At 45.0% G+C, this 22,907-nt stretch overlaps 1 protein-coding gene and 1 long non-coding RNA gene across 2 annotated transcripts in view; one reads left to right on the top strand and one right to left on the bottom strand.

Annotated features, from left to right (window-relative positions):
- Positions 1-16,478, bottom strand: part of LOC100878039 (protein G12-like) — a 56,544-nt gene extending 40,066 nt beyond the window's left edge. The window contains exon 1 of the mRNA XM_076530031.1: positions 16,303-16,478. The gene's annotated coding sequence lies outside the window, so the exon portion shown is untranslated. The remainder of the gene's footprint in view (positions 1-16,302) is intronic.
- LOC143264167 (uncharacterized) lies at positions 2,081-16,309 on the top strand. Its single transcript, XR_013037698.1, has 3 exons — positions 2,081-3,547; positions 15,246-15,423; positions 15,528-16,309. It is a non-coding gene; the product is annotated as an uncharacterized LOC143264167 (long non-coding RNA).
- Positions 16,479-22,907: the final 6,429 nt, after the last annotated feature.

The following is a 22,907-nucleotide window of genomic DNA, read 5'->3' on the forward strand; positions in this document are numbered from 1 at the left end:
AGGTGACTATTAATCAAAGAAAAAGTAATGAAAATCGTTCGCGGGAGACTGGTAATCCGTCTTGTTAATATGGAATACAATCTGTTACTGGGCCGATTTCGACAAACGACTTTTCAAATTAAAACGCCCGATGCAAATGTACTCCAATAAAAATGGAAGTCAAAAAGGTCGAAAGCTTGCTCAAAAACATGCAAAAAAATATTCTACTAATTGAGTCGAAAACGTTCAAATTGAGGTCATGGGTTAATGAGTCAAGATACGTTGCTTAAAATGTTTGACCTCAAAATATGTAACCGGTTGATGTTTTTTGCATACATGCATGTCGTATTTAATGAACTGTATTCGTTGTAACAGTTTGAATTTTCGAACAAGCACACTTTAAATTGAAAATCCTTGTCGATGAATCACGCATGATTTCGACCTTAAGGATTTCGCAAATACTCCGAACACAAGCATTCGCATTAATTCCGAATAAATCTTTACCCTGTCAGGAATACGTGGAAACAGAGAGTAACGCATGCCTATTAGCCTAATGATATTTAGTTCCTGGGACATCGCGCTATGTCAAGAGATCACGCAGAGTCGGCTCGTTTTGTTCGTCTGACATCTTCGATCGCACAAAGCATAATGTTTAATGTATGAATTAACGCACTACACGGTACACTGAATACAAACGCGCCTCGTTAAGATATTATAAGGAACGCTCGACAAATTTTTGCTGGAAATCACCGATTAATATGATGCACGATTGTTCTTTGTCATGGCCGAACGTTAACAGCTCTATTTATAATGATGATTGCGATTAGCTGGGGCTAAATAACCTCTTTACGTACACGATGCAAATGCACCTTTGTGGAAAGTAAACTGTAACTTGAAACACTTGCTGCTTAGTAGTTGCATGGATTTACAACTGCTGTTTGAGTAAATTACGAGGTATTGGAATATTGAGACATACTGTAATTTTGCAAAATGTTAAAGAATCTGATGTAGACGATTTCTAATCAAAAAAGATTAGATAATTTGTAAAGTTAGATTCCTATTTTAAAATTATTTTGGAGCGTTTACCACCGGAGCCACACATAAAATTTTTGCTAAATCGTGAACAAAGAAGTGCGAACCAGCAGGTTAGTTTTTTTCGTTCCTGACATCGTTGACACGGCATCACGCTAATCATCTTTTTGTCCGGTTAGCTACGAGTCAGCGGGTGTCAGCTCGTTGTATTCGCGTGGCGACGAAATAAAAATCCCAAAAAATAAAAATACAGGGGTTGAAAGAAGGGGAAGAAGTGCGAGCATCTGGATTATTCCTGGCAAGACAAGGCACGACAATTCGAATTTCCATCGCGTTACACGAGGACTACTGGCGTATTTTTTACAGAAACGCGTCCCGTCGTCCAGTTGGCGCCGAAACCATTGATTAAAGTCCGGCGCCGACCCATTTTTACACGCCTCAACCTCTCTGTCCCACCGCTCCTATATTTCTCCTCTGTCGTCCTCGTCTCTCGAACGTTCTCCGCGTTCCATCGTCCTTTTCCACCCTTCTGCACCCTCTATTTTCGCTTCCGAGCACGCCGCGAGTACGCGCGAACTTTTTGGCACGGAGACGCGACCGCGTTAGCGCCGCCCCGATTGAGAATCGCCGACACCACTTGGCTCCGACCGATCTATAAACTCGTGACATGCCTCTGCGAAATGTCTCTCGATAAATTATGTAACGTAAATGTCGAGGTTCGTTATAAACGGAGAACCATTTACGCGTAAACGGAGCTAGCTATTGCGCTTGCGTTTGACTAATTCCATTAGCGGGAACTGTAAATTCATAGATTCCCTGATTATACTTGTAGATTTCAGACTGAAACAATTTGTCGTTAAATCGTAAAACGCTCGTTTAAGAATTGCATTCGCTTCTGCAAACACTCTTGTCTTCTCCGAAACTAATATGTACAATAGCATAATGATGTTTGCTGTGGACGTTTTTACGAAATGCGACGTTCGACACCTAATGCTTTTGTTGCTAAATATAGTCCTATGAATTAGAAATAATTTCCAGATTACAAGAGCATCCGAAAAGTTATAATTGGTGATGCAAGGGGCAGATAGAAAGTAACGAAGGGTAAAATATTTTAAGCATCAATCACGAATAGATACGAGACAGGACGTCAAAGCGTTAACCGAGATTCCATACGAAACGGGACAGCAACATCAAGATACCATTGAACATTTGCATTTTGAGAATGGTATCGATCCTGAATTTGTACCGCTACATTTAACAAGCTCCAGCGAGCCAAAGACGCGTCGTGCAATGATGTACGGCATGCTTGATAAACAGTCCGTTAAAGTCGTAGTTTCTGGAACTACTGAGGTTATTCGATTCTTCTCTAACAGCATAAACAGCACAATAAACGTCCCGCTTGCTCTTTCCGGCGTGATCGTAAAAACTTGGATCTCGTTCAAGTTCTATACAAACAATATACAAAAAATATGCGCGCACGTGAACGCGATATGTTAATAGAGAATTCATCACGATCTCGCAAAAATGGCCGCAGGCAAATTTGCAGTATAATTATTTCCGACATTATCGTTGTTCCATCGGAAAATAACAACGCGATTGATACTTGCAGCTTACAAACGTTCAAAAACATTCGATAATACCTCCACCCTTCTGAATCAATTAATTCTCCTTGCGAAATGAAAATACGTCATGTAAATACGGTAACATAATATTGTGGAAAACGTGGGACGCGTGTTTACGCGTTTTATTCGATAACGAAGTCCGAAATCGAAATTTATATTGCGCTCCGATTGCTCCGATTGCAATTGATTAACGTATCAGATACGTGGCGATTCATTATGCTCCAAGTCTGAACACGAACGGACGCTCATTATTTATACCTCATCTTCTAGGTTAGGTTTTGAATCTACGAAATCTTCGAATCGTTCCGAAACACCTTACGAATGAGCTGTAAAATTTCAGTTAGCAATGAATCTCGGAGACTCGTATACCCGACAGCACCCTATTCAGCGCGGAGGTTGCTCGTAAGCGAATCGCCAAATGTCTGGATCGTTGAACGGTCGAACAAAAGGCAACGCTCGAGTTAAAGACGTTGGATAGAGGCGACGCGTTGGAACCACGGTACAAGCAAGCCAGCATATTTCGTGGCCATAACGGAAGCGTCGCGTACGCGCGAGGGTGTCGCGATATCGTCGGCTTTTATTATCGGCGCAATAAAAGGTCGGTAACCGAGTAATAATTTAAGAGCGCTTTTGCTGGCGCGCCTCGACCGAACGCGTTGCCAATACGCTCGCGTCCTTTTCGCAACGCGAGATCGACGGACTTTTTTACGAGCTGCTGCGAAACGGTTTGAAATCGAACACGAGGCAGGATCGCGAATCGAGTACGCCTGTGGCTCTCGCCAGCCTGTTATCTCGTTCGGGGACATCCGGGAAAATGAGAAAAGTTGAGTGAAACGGTGGCTGGTTTCCTGCGGAAAAATGTAACCGACGTGTGTTTGCGTGTATGAACTTGCACGCCTTCGGGGAGCACGAAGGTAAGCGAAACTCTGCTTTTACTTCGTTTCGCCCTCGTTTCGAAAAATCATACTGCAACTTCGTGCGTATAGAATGTTTAAAAAAGATAGTGCATGTAAAAGATATTTCGTAACATCGTCGAAATCGAAAATCGACGTTGTTGATAAAATTTTGACGTTCGTTACCAATTACTTAGTCTATTCATCTACGGTACGGTGATTTTTATCACCCTGTACAATATCAGCGCGATATCCGATAAACCATTAACAGGTCCGCAAACGCAGTTACGAAAGCCAGAGAAACCTTGGATGGAAATCGAATCATCCGAAGCTCGAGTCCGGTTCGAAACTCCCCTTAGGTTTCCTCTCTAATTACCCTTTGGCTCCCGTCGTACGAATTACTGGTCCGAGGCTGGTAAACTTTCCAAAAATGATTTATCATCCGGCTACAGGGTGTTCGCGAAATGGAAACGCTTTCGAAGGATCGTGGAAAGTTGGCGTGGCCCGGTCTTTGTTCTCGGTCGCCGCGAAAGAGCTTACTCGCAAGTTTTCCACGGTCCTACGGATGGAAATCGATCGGTGCCAAGTAAGGACCGTTGAATAAGCACGGAGGACGTATTGTCGAACCCTAGGAAGAATACGGGAATTGTCGTTAGTCCCTCTGGTAACGGCTGAATTGTGTAGCGAGGAGATCGGGAATAGATATCAGGTCGGACATTCGTAGTAACGAGATTTTCTGTTATCGTGTCTGAGATGCCTTTTTCTTCTTCTTCTTCTTCTTCTTCTTTTTCGTATCTCGTCCCGTGAGCCAGCCACTGCAAAACGGATACCAGTCTCGATGCATTTCCGCGTAGCTGCGTCGGATGTGAAATAGGGCCGAAGGTAAGGATAACACCGTTACCTCGTGCTTCTCGAGGAAAAGTGGATCCTTTATTCACGCTGTCTGCGGTGGACCGCTCGAGTTTTCGCTTCTTGCAAACTGCTCGCGCTCTATTCCGGCTATTATTCATCGCTCGATGCCTCGTTACCAGCGGTTTTCTTCTCGCTTCCTGCTCGTCTGCCGTTGCAGATCGATGGAAAATCGAGCATCGACGCTGCTAACAACGACTTAACGGCATAATTAACCCCTCGTTTTATAACACCGAGCTAAGATCGTATATCGACGACGACGATGCGAAAACATTCGATCCTGATCTTTGCGAACATTCGGTTTCTCTTTCTTATCGACCGATAATGGTACCTCGGACACACATTGGAGCAAATACTCGGGCGGCAAGAAACTCGAACGGAAACCGAGCGGAACGTCGAAAATGTAGGAAATGGTAGAACGATTTTTTGCCTTGGACAGGGTGGAAAAATCGTCTTTGCACGTTTTTACGCGTCCGGATCGAAGTTGCGGCCCCGCAGCGTGCCGTGATACGGTCGAAGGGTTCGCGTTTTTGCGGGCCCCTTTTTCCGATAATTAATGTCCGTCGGTGCACCTCCGGTGAAACGTGGATGGGGGACAAATGCGAAAGAGGAGGCGAGGCCAGATTAATGATAGTTTTACTTGCAGCCATTGTAAGAACGATGGATTTGACGCTATCGCGGCTGCTAAGGATGCCAGAGCGTGGATTGAAGGGAAAATTTATTAGCCGAATGAAACCCAACTTGCTCGAGGACCAAGATTTAATATTCAACTTTTCGAACCTTTCGTGAAACTTCCCGGCGAAATTTTACCGTTTTATCTCGGTGCTCGGTATTAATGCGCCTCGAGCGAATCGCCTGGCAATTTCGATAAAATCTCCGTTGCTGTTGCCACTCGAGGCCAGCCAAGGCGACCGTTTTAAGGCCAGGCTTTAAGGATGCGGTTCCAGATGCGATCGAGAACAAAGTTGCGTTCGAAACGAGCTACCGGGATTCCTTTTACGACTTATAAAACGGGGACAGATCTAATCGTATCGGTGAATAACGGTATAAAACTGGAACGCGCAAACAATGACTCGAAATTTTTGATCCGATTAAGAACAGCGTTAAACGCGCTCAGACAGCGTTGCGTTCAAATATTCCCGATACGTGGCTGCTTGCTCGAGTTAGCCGCAATAAAACTGACCTCTTCCTGCTTCGAATTCTTCCTTACTCTTTCCTCCTTTTTCTCCGTTGCTGTACTTTGGAACAACATGCTTGCCAAATGGTACGACGACCTCGCGAACCGAACGAACGCGAACTGACTCGTCGAAAAGTATTTCCTCGGCCGCGCTACCTCGAGCTAACTAACGGTGACGTAACATAATTTCCTGCTTATGCTCCTCCCTCTGAAACATCGCCAAAATCGCGTGTCTTTCGGGGGAAAATGGTGACCCAAAGGTGACTGCGTCGATACGTTACGGAGATACTCGATTCCTATACTCTTTACCGATAAAAGCTTTCGAGGATCTAAGGGATTTTCTGCAGGAAAGTCTGAGTTACAATACAATTTAATTTATAATCGTCATTATCCTGGATTCTGCCAGTGTAGTTAACTATAGAAAAATTTGAGAATTGGAAATATCGAGTGAAATACGTGCTCTCTGTTCGTGTTAAGATAATGACCGAAGTTGTTCAATGAACGTTACAAAATGCGTAGCAGCAGTAAATGGAAATATTACGCGTAAGAATACAGCGCGTGTAGTTCTCCCGTTCCTCTTCTAATGGTTCCATTTTCCTCTCGTTATATCTGCTTCTCTCCGCTTCTCCTTTTACGAGCGATACAACATCGCGACGACATCGAGTCGAAGGAACGTTTCTCGATCGATAGCTGGCACTGTTTATTCTTGCCGTAGCTCCGACACGCGGGAAAAAGCGACGAAAGGATGCTACAGGGTAGCCGAGAGGGTCGTTGCAGGAACGTCGGGACCCGTTCAAGGCGGAGGACGATAACGATAACACGGGAGGACTGCTTAAAATCGAGGACGAGAAAATCGCGATGATTCTCGCGTACACGCGATGTAGCTGGCTCGAGAGAACGAACAGGAAACGACGTGGTCCCCATCGAAGAAACGCATTTCCGTCAAGATCGCGGAACGTTCTTGTCGAGGCAAGATTTCGACCTGCTCTGACGCTCGTTCGAGAGACGAAATACGAAAACTCGACTTTCGCGAATGCTTACTCGTTACTTGACGCATGCATTCGTTAAATTCTTCGACACAATAGTTACATACATGATAAACGACCCTTAGAATCATGAAAATCGTGAAAATCCGAGGGAAGGATTTGTCAGAAAATTCTGGGTTTAATAATTCAATAATGTGCATATTCGGACGAACTTTTTATAGGTAATGAAAATGTACTAAATGTTAATTAGTTTAAAGCGAATTGTCCGTTTCGTCGCCTCGGAAGCGTACGCGATCTCCCATGTAAGGACATTATGTAATTACGACAATTTCCATGGGGATTAAAATGTAACACGAATTAACTCGTAAGGTTGGGTCACGTGAAGCAGAAACGTGAAAATAATATCTTCCTCGGGTCTCCGTTCACACGATATTCCTGAAGATTTGCATTCATTTCAATTAAGTGTCCTTTAGCAAACTAGTCCAAATCGACTCGATCCTAATCCCGCCTCTTCCTCGTGGACGTTTCGTTTGCATAACCAGACCATTGTTCCTCGCTTTACATGTATAATAAGAAAGTCATAAAAGAGAATGTATAAGCGAATGTAAAAAGTGGGAAGTCTTTTCTTAAATATTCATTAACGCACTAATTGAATGTTTCGTGAACTGTCATAAACTGAGGTCATAAAGTAATTAAAAACGCATCGAGAATGACAAACTTTATTACAGACTTAAATAACACTTGCATCGAAATTACTGTAGAATTCGTACAATAAGATGAAAACAGCTCATTTGACACGTTGTAAATTTCCTCTCATTAGCATCCCCTGTGTTCTTCCCGAAACAAAATCCTTCACCGAAAAGAGTATCGTCCTCGTAATTCGCAGTTCCACCGGACAAGATTACAGCTAACGTTTCGCTGACGAAACGTTATGGCGAAATACAAAGCTCACTTACGACACTCCCAATTCAGAAATGAACCAGTGTTTACTGTCCACGCGTTTCTTCGCTGCATTCGAAGTTACACGTTCTATTGTGAAACGAATGACCCTTTAGAATACGTTATAGCGTGCTTTCACTAATTACGTTTTATGTGAAAGTTGTCACGGAGCTAATTATTATTCGAACGCCTCGCTTAAGAGAACTCGATGCGTTTAGTGTAAATTGTTATGGTATCTACTACGGAAAATTGGTTTAATATATTCTCTGCAGCTTCGAGTGGATTATAACTTCATTTACGTGCGTGAAACGTGCATTCGTATTCAATTAATATTATTCCGAACCGGATTACGATCTTAAACACTTAAAATGTTCTGATACACGAGGGCCATAAAACTTTTCTGAATGAGAGTTTGTGATTTTGCGGCTTTTTTATTTAAAAATTTTTAAATCTTTTTGTGAAACTTTTAATGGTATCAATTATATGGAATAGAATCCCCGAATTTAATTGCGTGGAACCGAATTATGTCGTTTGCATCGCAAAGCCACGGAATAAAATAACAACTAAAATTACAGCGTTCCGTTCCGCCATATTATCAAGCCCCTAATAACTAATTGAATGTTTGGACCACGTATCGCAGTCGCTTTTGTGTACGCGCTGTAACATAGGTAATGTCGGTGGTCGAAGTCACGCGTGACCATCTGTTCGTTGAACATTGCACGATATAATTTCTGCGGTGTACAACGGGCCACAGGCTTCGCTGAATTCTCACGAGCTAAGCGTATTATCATAAGCCATAAGGCGCTTATCGAATTGCTGGTCAATGCAGTTACATACATCAAAATTACGCTCGATACAGCTGGTTAATGTTCGTGCACGTACCGTAGATTCATCAGGAGTGCATCGAGGAAGAAGAGAAACGCGAAGAAATATGCTGCACGGTCAATAAGAAGGCGCGATAAAGGATCGATAAGAAGCGAAAATGAAATAAGAAACGTTTCGAGCGCGAAGACGATCGAGAAAAAGAGAAGGGCGTTTGACGAGCAGCGGAGAAAAGAAACGAGAAAAAGAAGTGTTCATTACGTCCTGAAAGGCTGTCGTTTTAAGAGCAAACGAATAGAAATAGTTAACAATGAGACAGGCGACAGAAGCGTAGCTGAAAGGAAAGAAAATTTGCGCTCGCGATATACCGGCGGGGAAAGAAAAGATCGCAAATTAGGATACCCTACGTTTAATTTAATGGCTTCTACTCTCTTTTCGCGGCTATGAAGTCGAATCAGCTTCGAAACGATCTTATCTTCGATTTATATGGAAAACCGGTAAGAAACGAAAGATTTTCTTTCCGTTATAGTGGATACTAGGAAGATTAAAGAAAATCAATGTTTATAATTTCTTTAATGAGGTAACATATTCTTGCAGCTGGTATCGAATAATGATGCGTGCAAAATAATCAAGGTGTTCGTAAACTTAAATGAATACAATGAAATTATTTCGCACTCGACTCGTTTGCGAAACGAAGCTCAGCAAGTTTTTCAGCAGAAGTAACATCCGCGTAATAATTCGAAGCGTTTTCGTCCCGACCAATATCCATAGCCGTTCCGTTCGCAACAATATTCAAAGCGCCGCAAAGAAAATTCCAAGCCAGCAATCGTACGAGATTCCCATCCATGGAATAACGTTTATACCGATGGAAGAAGCAGCAGTCGTGCTCGTTCCCCTCGATTCCTGGGAACGATACCGAGGAAAGAACGGGACCGTTTTCAAGCCCGCCGGTTTTATCCCATCATCGAGACGGGCCGACGAGCGCCAGTTGAATCGTGAAATTTCATTCCCGACACATTCTATTCGGCCGAATGGTGAAATTTCAGTACGGCGACACGCGTTCGACGAACGGACAAGGGTTGATTTCGCGTCGCGGAGAATCTCTGCTCGGGAACGGTGTCGCGCTTAACTCCTCCGCGAATCGGCGCGGACGTTTCCATGTAAATTGCCGCGGGAAAGCGTAATCCGCCAAGGAGAAGGGAAAGAGAGGAAGAAAGCGTCGATTCAGGCCGATGAAACGGCGCTACGTGGTCGAAAGTTTGTGTTCGGCATCGATATATATTCACCCACACACGCGGACGACACCAACGGGAACTGTCCCGCTCGACAATAGGGGAAACTTCAGCATTTTTCCCTTATGCATTATGGAGAAGTCGGTTATTAGACGTAAGGCGAAGGTAAAGAGAGACGGAATCCTTTTTCCGATAGCCCTAGCCCGCGTGGACCACGATCGGCCCATCAACGATCATTCTCTACGGAGAGACGGAGAAAGAGAAAGATCAACCCCGGTGTACGCGATATCGAAATACCGACGAAACCTCTCCTCTCTCTGTTCCCGCTTGGATATGGATTTCCAATTCAGCCAGATATTTTCAATATCGTTGTCGCGTCTACGGTATCCGTCGTTCTTTCGACCGTGTCCCTGTATCCCGTCGCTGAACACCGAAACTTTCGAACGAAGCGTGACTCGTTCCAATGGAACTTTCGATGGATTCAGGTAATTCTTCGGGATACATCGTTTGGTTACAGCATTGCTGATAGTTTTCGTCGACTCTGATCTTACCCTTCGATCGAGTATCACACCCAATTAAATATTAATTCGTACGGGATTAAAGGATTTTGTCGCTGAAATATACTCGATGTAATATTTCTAATGCCTACGTCTCCGTCCACCCGTTTTTCCGACGACGGTAGTTAATCATTTAGGGTTCCGCGTTTCCTAATCCACGTCAGAGCGACGAATGGAACAGTTGGATAGAAAGGTGTAGAAAAGGGTGAGAGGTGGTTAAGACCGATCCAGAAATGCAGGTCGGATAATTCTACGCGATTGAGCCTCGTAAAGCCAGGACTTGGAGCTCCGATCCAATTAACGGCAGTGGTTTGTTGCCTGGCGTACAGTTGATTGAACTGGCGGAGGACACCTAACCCCTGGCAGAGGTGCTCTCTTTACGATATATACTTTTAGTGTAGCTAGAGAACTCCAGCCAGCTACGTACTTATCCGATAGACGTCGTAAAGCACTCGAAAACCGGCGGAGAGCAGCACGGGATGAAGTCTCTCGCAGTTTCCTCTCCTCTTTGCCTCGCCACTGTTCACCTTTCTTGCTCGTTTTTTCCGACGTTTCCCGCTATTTCTCCTTGTCGTTCTTTTCTCTCCTGCCGGAAGGTTAAACCTTATCCTGCTGCGGAAGAACGTTAATTCTGTCTCGACGATAGGATGGCTTCGATTCGACGACGTTGCTGATTGCGCCTTTTCCACCGACGATCTCTGCACCCCACGCGAGGATTTCTTCCTCTTCGCGATGCCTCCTGTTTCTCTTTTCGATCTCGGCTCGTTTAATGGCACCTCCGGTACTCCTAAATTGAATCGATAATGACGCGATACTTTTTTCGAATACGTCCTTCGGCGAAAGCGGAAAAATCTGAAATACTTTCTGTCCTAAAACGTTGTATGCACTTTGAGAGAAAGAAATATCAAGTTTACTCCGAACATAGTGCTGACAAGTGGTCCGTCCACAAGGAACTACGAGATCGATTTTTCTCGTCTCCTTTGTTTCCTCCGCGAACAAGGGGCGAAAAGCGTTCAAGTCGAAACGTTTATTACAAGAGTTCATAACGGACTCGCAACAAGCTGCTGTTTATAAATTACCTGCTCGTTGTTGCACGCCGTGGCCATTAAACGTCAGCTAAACGAGCTTTCGCGAAGTTACGTCCGTTCGCACAGCTTTCGGATCATTTTTTCCCCTCTTTCTGGCGGGATGGCGAACGTAAAACGCCTAATTACGCCGACGCGGAATTAAAATATTCCCGGTAAACGTTTAAGAAAGTAAAATAGAGAAGTTGCCATCGAGCGGCAGCCTTTAATTAGAAGTTAGTTCGCTCGGCATCGCAACTTCGCGTACCGCGCGTCTTACGCGTCCGTTCGCTTTAAAGTTTCCCCTGTTTTCCCCCATCACCTTCCTTCATTTACCTAATAAACTTCCTTTTTATCTGCCGCTTTGACTTTCCGCCGTTTTTTTTTTCTGTTTACCCCGCCGATGCGAAAACGTTTCGCCGACAGAGTCGCGTGTTTATTACTCGAACGCTTACGCTTCCTCTTTCCGGCCGATCGATAGCGCTTCGATTGCCGGAGATATGTACGAAAAAAAAAGAACGAGACGCCGCTGTCGAGTCGATCTCGTTCGACGTAAAAATCCCGCCGAGGTGGCTCGAAACGTAACAGAAAGCAACGACGTCGATAACTCCAGAAACTCCACTTTATTCTTAGATTGTTTCCAGAATATGGCGGCACAGCCGTTGGCAAGCGTATGGCGACAAAATTTTTTATAACGTCTCTATCGTCCTTTAAAATTTATCGCATCATCAGCGACGTCGTGTTCCGCGTTTTATGACAGCAGCGTGGAACGAAGTCGTAAGTCAACCCGCGATGGTACGCTTTAAACGCGGCGCGTAAACGCTAAGCGGAATACCCGGCACACTATTCGGATAGCGTTAGCAGCTTCGATAAGTGACAGGCTGTGATTAGAAGTAGCGATAGGATTTAAGCCAGTACGTTCGATCGATCGACAGCTCACGAGTGTACCATAAATGTTTACGCGTTTGTCGTGAAATTTTCTACCTTGCGCGCAATTTCAAAATACGGTCACAAGCAGCGAATACCGCCACGATTATTTTCAGTCGTTTCAAGGAGAGAAGGTAAAAAGCGCGGAGTTCATAAGCCATCTCCTGGCGGCACGATGTAAGCGTAAAGCGGAATAAACGACGGCGCTACGTGTCCGTCCATGTGCACCGTTATACCGTGCTAACTTCGTCCTGCTGAGGGTCCTTTATGGCCGCAGCAGCGAAAGAATAAGCCGTTTCTGTTGATGCGACCACGGTGTCGTCTTAACGTTCGCTCTCTCTCGTTCCTCCTCCTTTCCGTGCTAAGCTCGTAAAAGCTTCCATCGTGAATCGTGACTTCGCTGTTGCGTCCCAGAAAATACCGGAGAAACCTCGAAACACCATTGGCATCGTTACGCATGGAACAGAATGATTGCGAAAGTTTATTCTTCTCGTTAAACGACATCATTCCGTTTCGTGCCAAGTCGAAAAAGAAGTAGAGGCAAAGTTCGTATCGCTATCGAAACTTAGCCTTTGAAATCTGATGCAGTTTCGTAACGATAAATCAAATATTGTACTGTCGACGACGAGAGAAATCACGACATTTCGAATTACGAGCCGAAAGCTCTAGATGAGAGTGTTCGTTAAGAGCAACACTGTTTCCGTCTTACGTAAAATGCTTTAACTGTAGGAAGTATCGTTTTTGCGAGGACCCTCCATTTCCGAAAATCTATACAGAGGTCCCCTTACCTTGACGAGCGTAGCGGAGTGGCAAGAAAAACGAGACACCACTCGAACCTCGTCACTACCCTTTATTTGCCACTTAGCCTAACCCCCTTTTACCCGTCCGACGAACGGTCCCGCTGAAACACTAGACGGCGCCACTCTTCTTCGCCTACCCTGCCACAAGCGCTACTCAGGCTTAAGTGTGGTCCACGCATTGTGTGCGCCATTTTATCTCTGCGAACTCGATGCGCGACGAGCCGAGAGTTTGACGGAGTCACGAACGTAGGAGAATCTTTTGGATACTTGTATCGTGTGCACTTATTACGCCGGGTGGTTAAACGAGATAGCTGACAAACGTCGGAGAATGGTCTACTTTAAGCGAGTGCAACAAGTACTCGATGTCGTAGTTTCACGGCTGAATCGCGTAAATTAAGACGCCGAGAAGGGTTGGATGGAGGGACGGAAACAGGAAAGGTCGATGTTTATTCGGCCGCTTGTTACCTCGGCCGAATATTCCGGCTCGAAAGTGTGCATGCAGCTATACACCGAGTGTTTATAACCGACAGAGCCATCGTGACAGTTCACGATACTGCGGAACCGGCTACGATGCGACGGCGGATGTGACGTGTGCTAACATTGACCGTGTCTTCCTTCCAAATGGCGAGGTTTCCTCTGAAAATGGCGTTATCTAGATACACGCGCGAACGTGTTTGTATTCTGTCACTTACCGTATCTCTGGTAACCGAGAGAACAGGTAGTCAGGTTGAATGCAAAGCATCCATTAAACGAATTTTAGGTATCTTTAACCTTTTCGCTATGCTCCCACAAACAAAGACCTGTATCGTCGCTCGAGCGAGTTCGAATATTCCGTGCAGCCAACTTCGCCGACTTTGTTGTTACTGAATTATGCAGAAAATTTCAGACCACGCGATGTTCCCTGTTATTTTGAATTAACGATTCCGCAAGTTTCGAGCAAACAACTTTATCGAGCGTGTTCGAATCTCCGACGATGTTTCTTGCACCCCGGTAGCTTCCATGGTGATTCGCTTTCGCGATTTAAATCTCGACGAGAACGAACTGCGAAACCGAACGCGGCAATTGCTTCATTAAATTATATCCTGGCAAAAAGGGCCGTTCGATTCATAAATAAAAACGATACCGATTGGTGGACAAGTCTCGTTATTAATTGCCGCGAAAGGGAACGGACAGGCCATGATATCGGTCGCATAAACCAGTCTTACCGCGATTTCATCGTAATTTTACGCGATTCGGACCCGTTTCATTAGGTATACCCAGCTTGTCTCAATTACTGTCCGTTCGTTGTTCGATACCGCAAACCGATTAATCGTTTCAGATTTTGTGTTAGGCAAATTCGGATCGATCGCGAACGACGCGAAAAGTCAAATTCAAGGTTGCACAAGCTTCGTAACTTCGGGCACGAAACTGCGAGCGCGTAACTCGATTCGCGAGGCTCGGAAACGTAATCCCATAGCAATGTTTGCCGTCCGTGACGCGATACCGATCGCCGTACAGCTCGATGGAGGCTGCAGGGAAAAGCGGATCGCGCGATGTTCGACTGTTTATCGTTGTTATTGTTTTTCGACCCTATCTGAGTCTGGCCGCCCCCTTCGCCCGGCGAAATCCGATTTGTAATGGAAATGCAGTGTTCGATGCCGCTCTAATCCTTCGCCGGCTGTAGGAGCCTTTGTACCGCGTTCGCAGTTTTCGGAAAGGGTGGGAGCGGTAAAAAAAAAAACACAAAAATGAAGAGTAGGAGAGCTTTTGAAACGATGCGCCGTCATAATCGCGCGACCGCGATTCTCGTTTTGTGTCGACGAACAACGACGAGCCTCGGGGGTGGCGTGTCGATGACAATGTTTACGAGAGATTTAGAGATGAAATTTGTATATTCGCGCAGCTATGAACGAGATGAAATTGGATATAAATTGAACTCTTCTGTAAGTCTGTCAAACCCGAAGTTAACGCTGGGGATCAAAAAAATAACGAACAGTGGATTCAGCGTGCCAATAAAAATAGCGAAAATTGTTCCTCGGTACAATTTCCACTTTCGGACATTAGCGGGATCTCGAAAATTACAGTTGGATTAGTTTCGACTGCGGGATTTAATACGTAAAATAGAGAATTATGTTCCCATTTAAGACCTCCAATTTCGGAGCTTAAAAATTACAATTAAGGAGTTCAAACTATCTACCGCTTTAACATCTCTCTACTCGGTGGTTCTCTCAAGGATTAGCCCTTTATAGCGCGCCTCGCTGTAATAACTGTTACTCATCTTACGATATTGAAGTTTCGTTCGGGCAAATAACAACATTACGTTACAGCAAAGTGGATGCAACGAATTACACGATAGGAAGCAGCAGGCAGGTTCGACTCTGTCAAAGGCAAGGAGTTAAGACGCAAACGAGTCTCTTCGAAGGAAGTTCGGCGAAACACAGAGCCGGTGAGGAAGAGAAGAGGGGCGGAGAACGGAAGGGTGACAAATCAATGGCGGATGGTAGGGTAGGTAACGGCATATGAGCGCTGGGCTCCTATCTTATCAACGCATTATTCAACGGCGGAGGCTGCTCGGGACTCTAACTGCCTGCATTTGCATAAATCCATAGATCTCCCGGACCTGCTCCGCTGCCCGGTCGTGTCTATCCATCTCTGGATGCATGCATACAGCAAATTACAGTGCCCGCAAGCGGAATTGTGGGTGGCGGACCTGTGCCTCCCTTCGTACTCCCTTCTGCCCCACACCACCTCGCCCCTTTTCACGAATGGACCGAAGGGCGCCGTTGGACGGCTAGCTGGGAAGGGACTTGGTAACATCCACTTTGCCCCGTGGCTTTGTATTGGATCGTTAACGACACCCCTTCCTGTGTACCTTCTGTTATCGCGCGCCGTTATCCGCCTTACTATGCGCCCTCTCCTCCGGACCGCGGCAAAAAATTCTATGCTCGTGAAATGATCGACGACGGGTTCGTTAGTCGGAAACCTGTTTCAAGCACGCGTATCGCTTTCTATGTACTTATTTTTATAGCGTCGCAAAATTTATTGCTGCAATATGTATCAGAATTTTAATTTCATGCCTTCAAATAGATGCTTGAATTCGGACCAAAATTTATAGATTAAAATTATAAGGAATATTGTACCTACTCTGTGTTAACAATTTGTTAAAAATTACGTATCTTCTAATGAACCGTGTATGATATTAGATTCCACAAGTTTTACGTGGAATCGCAAAGTATAATTGGAAATGGTATAAGTGCAATATCGTTAGCCTAATTTACAAGGGATATCTTTGAGGATATAGACGCTAGGCACTCGAGGAGGAATTCAACGAGGGTCGAGCGTAGAGGAGAGCACGTAATCGACGGTATTTGCACCAGGACTTACAGTTTCGTCTCCTTTTGCTAACGAACCGCTCCGTAGCTGAGTGGTCCAGCAATCCTCTCTCTCGGAGATCTTAGATCCGCGTGGAAACGTGCCACTTCTGCGCCATGGAAATCCTTTTGTTTCACTTGCTGATTAGCGATCCGTTGGACCCGTCTCACCACGGATACGTCGTTTGCGTGATCTCGCAAACGGATTCGATAAACGTTTGCTCCTGAATGGCGATCACGCGGTTCCTACTTTGAATCCATTATACTTTGCACCGCTAGTTTTTATGCTAACTAATGGATTCTATTATGCATCAACAGAAGCTTGTCTTATTTGATTTTTAACTCGATGCTACTCAACTGTATTTTGTAATTCCAATTTGTCTATTCTAAATATTTGAAACAAGATCTAAATACTTAATCAATTTGAAGATCGATGTGAAGAAATTAAACTCTGCAACGATCAAGAACCATACAAAGTATATAAAGTATTTAAAAATAACAAAGCAATTTTCACTTTCGAGGAAGATGACTTTTAAGATTATCGTTTATTGGCCATTGGAAACGTTCAATTTTCCAAACGACAGCAGCTTTCAGTAAAGCTTCATGGAATCGAGTAACCCAATTTCGTGGGCACGTTGCAGGTAACGGGGGAATAAAGGCATTTGAAGGCACGGAACAAAACTGGATTTTTGACAAGGGCCGACCGACAAAATATATATTCATTTTCCTATTCAACTCACGGATAATTGGTGCGAGTCTGAGAGTGTCTGATACCGATTCCCGAGTTCTCGCGAGTCGAGTGCAACGGACGTGTAATAAATTCCAGGTTTACCTATTCTGCTTGCGACAGGAATTATTCGGCGAGCTCGTAGGTGCACGATCGATTTAACCGTGGGGGATGAAATACGAGAGACGCGACAATTCGTTGCGCCGATTCGGTAGTTCCTCTGCTATTACCTGTCGATTCCCCTGTGATTGTTTCGCCGACCTTTCTCCCCGCGTCCCCCACCCCGGTCCTCCTGGTTCGAATTAAAATTTCAAAAGCCGCAGACCGCTTGATCGATAGTGCAAACCTTGTCAATTTTCGAAATCAACGTTTTCGATTCGCAACGTCAATACCAGAAACTAAACTCTAATTCCCGTTGCGACGGTAAAGGGGTTACAGCTTTGAAATTTCAAGATTCGGGAATTCGGTACGTTTACTAATTCAGAAGCACGGCAACTCCGAATTGTCGAGCTTTCTAATTAAAACGTTTCGAATTTCCAACGCGAAAGCGGAAAAATTAAATCCTAATTCGAACCATAACGCTAAAAGGCCTCCAGTTTCGCGAGGGTAGCTCGTTTTGCAGACACTTTTAGCCCGAATCCTCGTCCGGTATTTCCCAGAAATTTCTTTCGTCGAGTCGAGATTAGCAAAAGCGACCTTATGCCGGTACCAGGCTCGCACCAACACGAAAGCGTTGAACGAGGTCATCCTGGTAGACCCAGGTGCTTACCCTTAAAAACACCGTTGTCCTCTTCAACGGTGCATCATGGACGCGTTATCTGCCGACTGCTTCAACGATCCGACGAAGGGAACGACTGTGGAGAGGCGAAGTTAAGTCGAGTCCGTGCTCGAATGTCTCTGACGGGAGCGAGACGAGTAGTTAATTAACACCTCCCGTTACCCTCAACCTCTCCCACCCTACCGGTACCATAGGCAGGAGCAGCAGCTTTTCCCGCAGAGTACCGGAGCAGCGGCAAGGGTCTCCTCGCAGAATTCACTGGCTTTTTCAAAGCTTCAGCCCGGCGAGAAACTAGAAAAGGCTCCTTTCTTTCCCGACCACGTAATTTTTCCGTCCTCTTCCGACCAACGACCGGCTGGTAATTAAGACACTCTACTCCCGAGAAGGATAGTTCCTCGCAAGTCCTTGGGTTTCGTGTATTTTTAATTTAGATAGCGGTCGCCTGGACCGAGAACTCTGGGGGAAAGATTCATCCTCTCGGTCGGAGAGTGCCGTAACTCGATCCGTTTTGGTTAAATGATTCCGTGCTTCTGGGTTATGTTAATCAACTGTTTAATTGATTTAGTAGTTTAATATTTAGCATCTCAAAGAACAGTTTACGTTATTAATTTTCGTTCCATTTTCAGATTCTTTAACCTTTGCTAAATCAGGGCTAATATAAGGGTTGTATTTTTTTTCGCTAATGATTCGTTCAATAAACGTACTGGTTTTCTAATGTTATGAGAAAAATGAAACGCTGCGCTCGTGGTGAACGCGCCCGATCATATTTCAACGGGATCCCATTGCGCTGCGGGCGAAATTTTCATCGGTGTTGACCGGTATGCCGAAGGATTCGCATCGTGCGCGCCTGGAGGCACGTCAACCGATACGATACCGCTAATAATTCCGTGAATTACGAGCTTAGCCCGAGCCGACCTCTCATTTTCATCGGGCCTCCAGACACGGCTGTCTTGTCTCGACAACGTTTGCATAACCGTCCGTGTTCGGCCGTGTCCGTGACAGTCTGTAATTTTAAGCTCGTTACTCAAACTCCTAAAACGACCAATTGTTTATTAAATTTCGAATGTGCTTTTCCCTACCGAGGCTCTTTCTCTAACAGCGTTAATAAAGACGATAGCACGGCGCGAAGGTCGGCAGAGGAAATAAGCACAATTTGACGACGATCAGCGATACCGTCGACCAATCATCGAGTCAAGGGGGTTGTCGATGGATAGTCATTAATTAAAAGCGGAATTCGCGGGAATGAACCGGCAATGAACACTTGACCGATCGAGCGGGTCCGCGGAACATCATCCCGATCGGTTTGAAGTGGCCCTCCACCCTCCGTTCCGGAGATGCGAGCAGGGTCGTTCGAGGGTGAGACTGGAAGATCTTGCTGGCGAGGGTGTGCTTACCCCTAGAGCCGCCCCCCTTTCGTTGCTCGACCGATCCGAAAACCGACCGGACAGCCCTGCAATTTCGATGCCGGCTCGCGGCCCTGTAATTTGATCAATTAACGCCGTACAGCTCTGCCGTTCGGATGCCAGCGAAAGCTCAGGGGGTGGCTGCGTGGTCAGGGGTTGCCGGGAAATGCGAGTTCTCCCTATTCACGTCCTCCCGTTATAGCCTACGATTACGATCCTCGATCCTCCGAAGCCAACTTTATCTCGCCTCCGGAGCAAAAGTGTGTACAAGGTCGTAGAGAGAATCAAATTTGTCGAGTGTGATTTCTGTTTCGATGAAACAGCAAAGCGAAAGACCCGAAGAGAGACCGGTGTTTTTACTTACAAGTCACGCGCTGATTTAAGTAGCTTCACCCGAGATAATACGAGGATGTGTACGACAGGGAACATGGAAAAGGAAAACCATAATATGCCGGTATGAAATAGAAACGAATGTGTAAAGGTGAAAAGTAAAACAGGTCAGAGCGACGTTTCACCGAATATCTGGTTTAAAGGTAGAAAGCAACGCGGACACAAATATCCAAGAATTTAATGGTAAAGGGACACACGAGTTCCCAATTAACGACGTTAATTAACTGTCCACATTCGTGTAACCGTGTTCGATTCTAAGCGACGTACAAAATTTCACCTCGCTCGCAAAGAAAAATAAGAGATGAAAATGTAACAAAAAAAAGAGCTCTTTTCTTTCGAAAAGAATTCCACAAAATATTTCGAAGAGACAAATCCGTCGCGAAATCGTCGATACGAGCCGAGATTTGCGATGCTCGGCTTTTCGAGCATTGCACACAGGCCACGCATTATCGCTCCGTCGTTAGCAGGACGTACATGACGTCATTAGAACGAAGTGCTGCTTAACGGGTAGTTAACACATAATTACTGTGTACATCGCGCACGCGCTTCGCACCGGTTTACTTATGACGTCATCATGCACTCCGAGTGCAAACTCACCGGCATGCACGCTGCCACTCGTGCCAATGCCGATACCAATTTCTGCGAGCCCCTGATTGCGCTATCGATCCGAAATCTACTCGTCAGAAAATATTCCACGAAAATCACACGATTGGTGAACTTCAGAAATAATCCAGCAGAACCAAGAGTTCTCTCTTTTTCGCACCATGAATTTCAATCGAATCTCCGCCGAATATTTTCGGATAATAATCATCGAATATTCTCACGTATGTTACAAAATTTATCTAAAAAAGAAAAACTGGTATATCTTCAGACCTTGGATCTCATAATTACATCCACAGATATACTTATAACACTTTTAAATAATTAAAACATTTTAATAACGAAACAATGTTTGAATATTTAATTAATCTTTCAAGAAATTGCACGCACGTTTTTAACAGTCCGAAGATAACATAAGACTGGTTATAAATTAAATGAACATTCACGGCATTCATGCGTTTTTCAACGAACCTCATTTGCAATCCTCATTCACTCCGTTCACACTTCAAGGGATAATTATAAACATTAACGGGTCGTACAATTAATAAAGAACCAATAAATGCCTATATACTAAAAATAAGATATCCCGTTACAAGCCACGATATTGAAGTATTTAAAAACACGGTTTCTGGAGTCTCTGAAAATGCATTGTAAACGTCGATAGTTCGCTTCTTGCCAATCTAATACCGTCGTTACCGGTGTACGCGGCAGCAGCATGGATGATAATATCCAAGGAAGCGAGCGAGGCTCGTTATCCGTCGATGTTAATGGTTTTATAATATCGAAACGCTGCAGGCATCGAATGCATTGAACGTTGGGTGACGCAAAATCGCGCGAAGAGATCGGCAAGACGGCGAAGGAGGAGCTTTAATCCAGAATGCGACGCCCAGCCGTCGCGGCGCTCAATTACCTTCTTACCTCTCTACATCCAGGCCCGTTATCGGTTTTCGATCTGAGCGACGAAGCGCGAGAAACGCAGCGGGTGATAATACGGGCGTTGATATCATAAACGATAATTTAACTGCGCTTCACTCTGCCAAACTGTGTCTTCTCGCGCGTAACGAACAACGTCGTTTCTTTTCTCTTTAAAAGTACACGGATGGGTCGAAGAAAGCAAATTAAACAGCCGATTTGGAGATATAAAGAAATTGGAACTCGAGGAAACTTTTCTGAAGGAACGTAATCTCTGGTACATCCGTAATTAAGACAAGAGAAACGATTCAGCGTTGCAGCCAGATTGTACCGGCGAAGCAATTGAAACGTTTCTCGGCCGTTAACGGGGAGGATGAATTATACGAGAAAGAAGGTGGTAATTAAGATGCTCGGACGTAGGGAAGGTAACGGGCGTCGTGGTAAATTTATACGTGAAATTACATTTCGGAAACGTATTGTTGGGTGGCGCAATATTACAGCGGAACTCATTAAGTATAACTTTTGGCAAAACCAAGGCAACCATTAGTAATACGCTCGATTCTCCATCTGGATTGGAAGCTGTTATTAAGTGAAATTTCCTCGGTCGAGCAAAGTTTCGAGGTAGAACGAGAAACCACCGATGCAACGTTACGTTCCGAACACGAAATTCCTCGGCGTTTAGTTAATCGCGCTGGTCGTAAAATTTGAAAACGTTCGCCCCGTAGAACAGGAACGTATTTGCATGGGACTTCATTGTTTTTACAATTCCGCCGTCGGACGAGCTCAACGAACAATGATGCACGGGAAAAATAAAAAAAGAACGCGAGCGTAAAACTCGAAATTGCATTTGGCGTATTTCGGATACGCTCCTGAAACGAGGTTTCACGCGTTCTACGTGGTGTTCGACGTGCACGCGACGCGGTTCGTTTCGCAAATTTTCCTGCTCCCTTTTTTTCTAGACAAATTGGCGCACGCGGTGAAAAAGGGATAGCAATAATTTAATGCGTTCACGCGACTATTTGACCGCGATAATTGGTTGCCTTCGAACCGTGCTCGTGCGCGTCGACCGAGTCCTACCGCGAGCAGCGTTTTAAAGCTCGTTCGTGCTATGCTAAATTAAAATTCGACGAAAAACGAGAAACAAATTGCAATATGAAATTGTTTTATATCGCGATGCAAAGCAATATCAATTTAAACCTTCCACCGTTTCAATGTTCTCTAACTTCATTCATATTCCCGCGGTAATTCTATCGTTTCTTTAATTGAAAGAAGTTTCTCCGTACCATCAATTGTAAAAATGCCTTCCTAAAATAATGTCGAGGAAACAATAAACTTGCATAATAAAGTCCGTTCCTCGTTGTCTGCCGAGAGCAGTCTCTAATCACTTTCAGCGGATTATTGCCTTTTGAAAACACGATTTTCATGCGACGCAGGGAAGCTGCGTCTCGAAACGGAAAAACAGAAACGTAGTTTCTACCTCGAAAAACATTGGCAACGTTCTGGAGCGTCGCCGAATAGTCTCGACGATCGTTTCCGAGTGGCGTTTACGAATTTGCACGGCGAACGACCAAACAACATCCTCGAGGAGCCCCAGATTCGCCAGAAGACAACCAAGCCCCCGTCTTTTCCGAATGCAGCGACGCGTGAAACGAGCACGATTGCAGGCTCCGTTTGTTTTCATGAGTGTACGACGTCGAAAGGGTGGAAAAGCAACGCGTCTCGTCAAGGGTTAAATCGATTTGCGTGCACACGATGCATCCTGTCGCGAGTTCGCGTCTTTCAACCGGTAGTTTACACTTTTATTCGCC

Source organism: Megachile rotundata, chromosome 3 (assembly GCF_050947335.1).
Source record: "Megachile rotundata isolate GNS110a chromosome 3, iyMegRotu1, whole genome shotgun sequence".
NCBI classification, from domain to species: Eukaryota; Metazoa; Arthropoda; class Insecta; order Hymenoptera; family Megachilidae; genus Megachile; species Megachile rotundata.